Below are 7,687 nucleotides of genomic sequence, written 5' to 3'. Positions count from 1 at the left end.
GGCCAGAGGAGAGCTGGATGTTGACTTGGAGGAAGTGCCAGGGCACAGAACGCAAGACCACCTCATTGCTCCCCAGGGAAGGTTTACGAGGCCTCAGGGCCACACATGAGGGGGCACTGCCATCATCGAGCTCCAGCAGGTAAGAAAAATGACTCGTAAAGTACATCCTGCCAGAAGGGACCTAAGTGACAGGCTGAAGTGAGGAAGCCCCCACCGAGTCGCCTTGGTGAAAGACGGTGTTTGTCCAGAGAATGCAGAAGCGCATTTCCGTGTGCGAATGGATGATTTCCAGCACTCCTCAGTCGAAGGCCCAGCTCTGTTTTGGCGATGGAAGTGTGAGCATGATGTCAGAGGTGGGTACCGTCAGTTCTGCAGCATCCATCAGCCTCACACCTGGGATGGGAGGGCCTCCAGCCTCTCCCTGGGGAGCTATTCAGTTTGGACCATGGGAAATAAAGATGCTAGATCGAGGAAACTTATGGTCACATGATTTCAGAACATCTCAGGGTGCAGACGGTGCTGTAGCTCTGTGACCGCAGCCAAAGCTGGCCTCCTAGGCCATGCTGCCCATCCCTCTGACAGTTGGCAGAGCCAACGGTTCTCCTGCCTCATACAAGGCAGCTGGGAAAGAGAGACGGAAGGAAAGAATGAGTGTTCCTGTGTCTCTTTAAGCACAGATAAGGGCATTTCTGAGGTCACTGAGATGGTCACTTAATTTGAGAGGCCTACTCCTCCCACACATTTCTTCCATGCTGTCCCAGATGCTGAAGACATGCTCTACCCACAGCCTCTCCAGGCAACAGGGTGCTTGCCTCATAAGGCTGCCAGACTGTGGGTAGGAACGTGCAGAGGTATGGTGGTCTCCTCTGTCCACAGGGGATGTGTTCTGACGGCCCTGGTAATACCTGAAACCTCAGCCAGAACCAACACTTGTAGGTAGATTTTCCTACTGTCGTCGGAGTCATGGATGGACTCAAACATTTTCCAATTGGATGTCGGTTGAAAGGGTTAAATTATTCTCTAAAGACCTGGAATCCATAGAAAGCGATGTCTGGGTGGAGATAAGGGCCGTGGAGGCCCGGTTCCCACTGTGCAGAGGAGGCCTGCAGGCAGCAGGCTGCAGAGGGAATGGAGGGCAAGTGCTTCTGATCAGAGTCAGTTCTCTTCTGGATCTGGACAAAGGAAGAAGGAAGGGGATTCTCTTCAGAATGTACATTTTCCCTGCAAGAGCTGGCTTTGCTGGACTATTTCAAGATATGTCCAAAAAATAAATAAATAAAACCCAGACATTTGGGATTAAAATGTTTTGATTTCCTTCTTTATCTGCCACGTGATGTGGTGCCAGAATCAGTTTGGAAAGCGAGCCACGTGCTGTAGGGTAAAGAAAACCCTCTAATGAGACGCCACAGTTTGTGGGGCATGACTGTTAGATGGCAATTTGGGGCAAGAGAAGAAGAAAGCCCCAGCGCGGCGCTCCCTGCGTCCACGCACCCATGAGGAAGCTCAGCTTGCCCATCACGCGTGGTCACCGAGTAACCGTACTGAACTCGGCACTTAGAACCGTGTACCGGAATAGGAGGAATGTGAATGTGATCTCTGTTTCTGTCATAGTTGCTTACTCCATACCTCAGCTGACTGAAGCCACAGGAAGGGAACCCCTGAGATGTGGGGGTGTTGCCCCATACAAGATTTAGGCTGAAAATGCAAAGCTTCCTGAGACAAGGAAGGACGGGAACCGCAGTTATAGCGACACACATGCTAAATTAACCTCTCCCAGCTCTAAGGCCACACCATACTCAGAAACCTTTGCGTACCCTCAGCCCAGGCTGGATTTTTAACTTTGAATGGTGTTGCCTGGGCCACACGGCTCCCACACCTCCCATTTTCTCAGCTGGTAAATAGCGAGGACAGGAAGAGATTCGTCGGTGAAGCACTTCTCCTAAAATTCAAGGCTGACCTTCAGACGTGCCCACTCCTCATCCCTGAAGGGCTGTTCTCGAGAAAATCAGGGTGTTCCTTGAGGAAAGTGCAGGCTTCCAATGGCAAGCTTGTGCTGTGCGTGAGCACGTGGCTTTGCCAAACTCCATGTCTGCTGCTGCTGGCCCTAGAGGAGCACTCCTGCGCGTCACTGCAACTGTGTGATGCTGACTTATCCTTCCAGTCTGCCTGTGAGAGCTCCTGCCTTGTGTGTGTGTGTCTGTGTGTGTGTCTGTGTGTATGTGTGTGTGTCTGTATGTGTGTGTGTCTGTGTGTGTCTGTGTGTGTCTGTGTGTGTCTGTGTGTGTGTCTGTGTGTGTGTTGAAACTCCAGCATAAGGAGGGCTGAAGTTGAGGGTTCATTGTTTTCCATTATCCCCAAATTCTGTTCTCACCCAGCTGGATGCTCTGTTCTCACATTAATCACACATGTGATGATGATCTCCATGGAAACTGTGCTTAATTAGAACTGTCCATCATCTTTCTACATGAATGAGGCCATCCCAGCCTTTGGTTTCATATTATACATAATGTGGTCATTTGGCAGATGTATCTCATTAGCTGAAAATGCAACTTAAAGTATGCAGAAAGTGCTGTTCGCCTTTAAGAAATGGGGCTGAGTTATGTTAAATCATTTGAATCAACTGTCTTGTAAAATACTTAACCTAGTTCAGATAGCTACTTCTCATACATATATATATATTATTTTTTAAAGCAGCAACTGGGAGATTACTTCCAGTTGCTGATCTTACTTCACATTTATTTGAGAGGCCATCATATTCTCTTCCTCAGCATCTCACATTGCCAAATCTTCATCTTCCTTTCCTAGCCTCCTACCAACTTGTAGAAAATGGCAGATGCTGATTTGCTGGTTGTGATTCCAGTGTCGGTGTCTCCAGCATCATGTTCTGGAGTCAATCCTTTTGCAGGCTACAGCCTGGCTAACTGCATCTAACACTTGGGTAGGGCATGCAGGCACATGTGAGATGCACCTCAAAGCCTGTCCATGAACATTGGAAACCTACATGTGTGTGCAAATATATGCCTGGATTCTAAATATGCAATCATATAATTATATTTTTGAAATATATGCCAAATGGTGACAAAGATGTGTGTCCATGTGTGTACATGCATGTGCCATCCTTCTGATACATTTCCCATAAATAACATGTTCACATGCACGTGGAACCTGGTGCCAAATGCTCTCTTACCTGACACTCCCTGACCCCCTCTTCAGGCCCCTCCCATGCCTCTCACTGTGGCTGGCGTGAGCAGAGCCTCCCTGGGATGATGCTGTGTCTACACCACATTTGCAGCCAGGTAGAAAGCAAGGCAGCCTAAAGAGTCAGCACCTGGTTTCCTGGGCAGAGCCCATAAGAGGAGAGGCACTGGATGATACTCTGTCCAGCTCCCCAGGGACTAGTTAGATAAAATCACAAGTGTGTCTGTCTCCACAGTCCTGTGGCCCCACACGTGGAGGGAGGACAGAGCTCGATGACCCCCTGACCTCTGGCAGCCACGTGGTGATGTCCTTCTAAGAAAGTGATGTCTGCTTTTGTGTCAGCACAGAGTGAACAGTGGAAAGTCAATACCAGCGACCTGAAACATCTCCCGACAGAGGGAAATGAAATCTGTGTTCTGGTCGAAGTGGACCTAATGCGAACTAATATTAAGCACTAAGACCATAACCACAGGCTTTGAACATTGCAAAATGAGGCTTCGAATAGCATGAAGCTTTCTAGACAGTAAGGGAAGTCTTTATCATGGGCGAACTGGGGCCTTTGTGGGACTCACCCAGCTGGAAGGAACTGGGGAAAGTAAGAGTGGGCTGACTTTACTGAAGTCTGCTCCAATGCAAAGAAGACCTAATAAATTTGAAGTTAGGCCGGAGGTGAAGCTGAGAGTTGTTGGGACCCGCTGCTGTGTCCGTGTCTGTGGGAGAAATGTGTGCATCTGTGATCACAATGCTGCTTTACAGAAATGATGGTGGTTTCTGAGGTTATTGGCACAAAATGCTGGGCTGTGAGCAGTGACATCTGAAGAAATACGAAGTTGCCTGTCCTGTTTGAACTGTGTTGAGTGTGGCGGGTTTTGAAGATGTGCTGGGAGTGACTGCAGTCTACACCAGACACGCATTAATGAGTGACTTTGTTTCTGTCTTTGCAGAGGAAGAAGGTGGAGACCTGGTCCAGCCAGGCATCAGCTTTCCGGGGCCAGCAGAGGAGGATCTAGGTAGAGTACCCACATCAGCCCTGCTGTGGGGGTGACAGAACCCCACACACCGCGGGCATCTCCCGTCATGGGGCCTTCCCACCGTCACACGTTAGCATGTTTGCCTTTAGAGAGTGAGCTAAGAGCTAAGTCAAATAGGGCACCTTTTTCCAAAAATAATAGTTTTTAAACACTGTGAAGTGCTGGGTGGGGAAGGGCTGTTCCTGGCCCTCAGGAATGGAGGCCGCCATTCACATAATCGATACACGTCTCCAGAGGTGAAGGACCCTCCTTCCCTTGTGCCTCTGTGACTATGTGTTCGAAGCATCCTCAGGAAGCAGGGAGCTCCCACATCTGCACTTCTCACATAGCCCTTACCTGGCAGGAAGCAGCCGGCTACACACACCATGAGCTGGGAGCTGAGCACAAGCTGCGCTTCCTCCAGGGGCCCTGGGACAGGCTGGTGTGGTGTCGTTTCCCCAGTGCTGGTTAAAAGCACATGGAAATTTCATTTCTGAGCTGCCACCGACACAGGAAAGCTGGTGCCGTATTTGCCATCAGTCTTTTGACGTGGAGCTATGCTTACAAGAAGGCCAAATGCTTCTGCTAGAGATGTGGAATGTTGAATAAATTCAACATCAAACGGTTGAATAGAAGCCACGTGAAGCCACAGCTGAAGACGGAGGCCGTCAGTGGCTCTGGCACTTTGCTCCCTGTGGTTATTCTCCAACCTTAGAGATTGTCAGCCTCTTTCTCAAGCTGCTGAGGGCGTCCGCGGTGATGGCACTCAGGGCTGGGTCATAGGTCATGAGTTCATTTTATATAAATTTGCATTTTTAAAAACATACTTCAGACTTTTAGCCAATGCATCTGTTGCTGGTTTGACTGGCCTAAAAAAATAGTATTGAAAATGGAAGGAGTTCACTTTGTATAAAGTTATAATTTCTGTTAAAGAAAACTACAGCCAAAAAATGTTTGCTTTTCAACTGAAGATTATAAAAATGGGTAGAGTTCTAACAGATGACAGTACCATCCACTGCGACCGAGGCCTAAATTCATTGCCAACTGACATTCTACACAAGCCTTTCTTCACTCGGAAATAGGCGAGTGAAAGCATTTTGACTTCTCACCAGGGAGGAGCCGTGGCAATGGCGTGTGAGTAATTATGCATCTGTTTTTCTAACCCTCACTCTGGCAATGCTCCATCATGATTAATCTTCAGTGCTCGGCCTGCCTGGGAAGGCCTCCAGATGCACATGGCTCATTTGGCGCTTGCTTGCTTGAGGCTTTGGAGGTGGCTCGGCCGCATGCGCCCTGCGTCTGGACAATGTTAACGTCACAGTTGTGCCCGTGCCAGTTCTTCTCCATGGCAGTGACCATGCCCAGGGGCTGTCGCCGGGGCAGCGCGAGGTCCCTGGGGTGGCTCTGCTTGGGCACGGGCACAGTGGGAAGAACCTGGAGGCCAGAGCAGTGGGCACAGAACTGAAACAAGAGTGCAGGAGTCACTCTGCGGAGGCCGCTCTGCCCGGGTTCTCACCCCGGACTCCCAGGTTGGGAGTTCACGTTTTCCACAGCCACACGGAGTGAACTTCGAGGGGTGAGGCCGGGGCAGAGGAGGCAGAAGGTCACGTGGGTGGCTTGGTGCCTGCTGGAGTGTAGGGACAGAAAGCCTTTTGTCAGCTTAGCCTTTGTAAGTTTACAGTTCACAGCATTAAATGCATTCACGTCGCTGTACAGACGCCAGCACCTCCGTCTCTAGAACTCTTCCCTCTTCTGCAAGTAAAACCCATCCCATTAAACACTCACTCCCATTCCGTTCCCCCAGGCCCTGGCACCCCACTTCTGCGTCCGCCTCTGTGAATCTGACTCCTCTAGACTTCCCAGCAGTGGAACCACACAGGATTTGTCCTGGCGTGGCTGGCTCATGTCACATGGCAGAATGTCTTCTAGTTATGACACATAGCCGTTCCTGTGGAAGGCTGAGTCACGCTGCACTGTGTGGATGGACTGCACTGGCTCCCGTGCATCCATGGATGGACCCCTGGGTCGCTTCTCTCGGGCTTCGGTGAATGGCACTGCCATAAACATGGCACGCGGCTCTCCACGTCGCTGCTTTCGGCTTGTTTGGGTCAATGTCCAGAGGTGGAATTGGGGGATCCTGTGGTGAACCGAAGCATCCTCGTTATGAGGAGCCTCCACACTTCTTAGGGACAGGGGGTGCTTCCTGAGCTATCTCTACAGTCTTGCCGTGGGGCAGGGCTTGGCGGTTTAAGAATGAGGAGGGTCAGATGTTAGAAGCTTTGGAAAGAAAGAAATGGGGATTTGGTGACGGTTGGCTGAGAGGCTGCCTGGCTCAAACACATGCGTGGCTTTCCCCTCGAGGGTCAGTGCCTGGGTGGAGGACTTGGAAGGAGAGGCAGGAGCCGCTGTTGCTGTCTAGTGAGCCAAAGGAGCATGAAACAGCCACGTGCAGACGGGTGACCCATGGGATTCACACAGAAGCACAGCTCATGAGGGAGGTGGACGCGCTGGTTCCAATGAGTCCTTTTAGCCCATTCGTGGAAATATTAGATCTTCACCCTGGTTCTCTGTCAATCAGGATCACTTGGGAACGTTTAAAAAAACACCAATGCCCACTCCCCATCTGATGTATTTGTCTGAGGACTGACTTGACTGTTGTCATCTTTAAAAGTTCTCTACCTGATACTTTAAATGGAAGAAACACTTCTTTTTTGACTTTAAAAATGTTTTCTCTAGCTTTATTAAGTATATTCAGAGATAAAAATTGTATGTGTTTCTGGTGTACAACATGTTTTGATACAAGCGTCCGCTGTAAGATGAGTGAACGAAGCTCGGAGACCCCTCTGCCGCCCCCGTCCTTATCATCTTCCTGTGCTTGTGAGACGCTTAAGATCTCACCGCTTAGCCATTTTCAAGTACACAAACCATCACCTGTGGCCGCCACGTGGAACGTGAGGCCTCCCAACTTCCTCCTGTTGTCTGGCTGAAATGCAGCACCCTTCAGCCACCACCTTCCCAGGCCCCCCACCCTCCCTCTGGCGACCACCATTCTATCCTCTGCTTCTGAGTCCTCTGCTTTAGATCCCACGTGTAAGTGAGGTCATGCGGCATCTGTCTTTCTGTGTCTGGCTTTTTCCCCTCGGCATGACGTCCTCCAGGCTCATCCATGTCATAGTGCATGCCAGGATTTCTCACTTTTTAAGACTTAGTAGGGATTCCACTGCATGTAGACCAAATTTTCCTGATCTGGGACTCTGCTGATGGGCATGAGGTTGGTTCTGCATGTTGGCTGTGGGGGTCAGCACCTCAGCCAACACAGGAGTGCAGATAGCCTTCCACACGTTGATTTTGTTTCCTTAAATATCCAGAAGTGGGATTCCAGGATTATTCCTTTATCATTCCAGTGTACTCCTAGGATTGAGAATCCTGATGGATAATTAAGGGAAAAAGCCGAAAAAAAAAAAAAAAAAAAAAAAAAA

General features: G+C 49.7%; 1 protein-coding gene across 1 annotated transcript in view; it reads left to right on the top strand.

Moving 5' to 3' along the window:
* Positions 1-4,140: 4,140 nt before the first annotated feature.
* DLGAP2 (DLG associated protein 2) overlaps positions 4,141-7,687 on the top strand; it is a 167,618-nt gene continuing 164,071 nt past the window's right edge. Inside the window, exon 1 of the mRNA XM_017501136.2 lies at positions 4,141-4,208. The gene's annotated coding sequence lies outside the window, so the exon portion shown is untranslated. The remainder of the gene's footprint in view (positions 4,209-7,687) is intronic.

The sequence above is a fragment of the Cebus imitator genome, unplaced genomic scaffold (assembly GCF_001604975.1).
Source record: "Cebus imitator isolate Cc_AM_T3 unplaced genomic scaffold, Cebus_imitator-1.0 Scaffold279, whole genome shotgun sequence".
NCBI classification, from domain to species: domain Eukaryota; kingdom Metazoa; phylum Chordata; class Mammalia; order Primates; family Cebidae; genus Cebus; species Cebus imitator.
The sequence above is the reverse complement of the archived record's forward strand: the minus strand, read 5'-3'. Positions and strand labels throughout refer to the sequence as shown.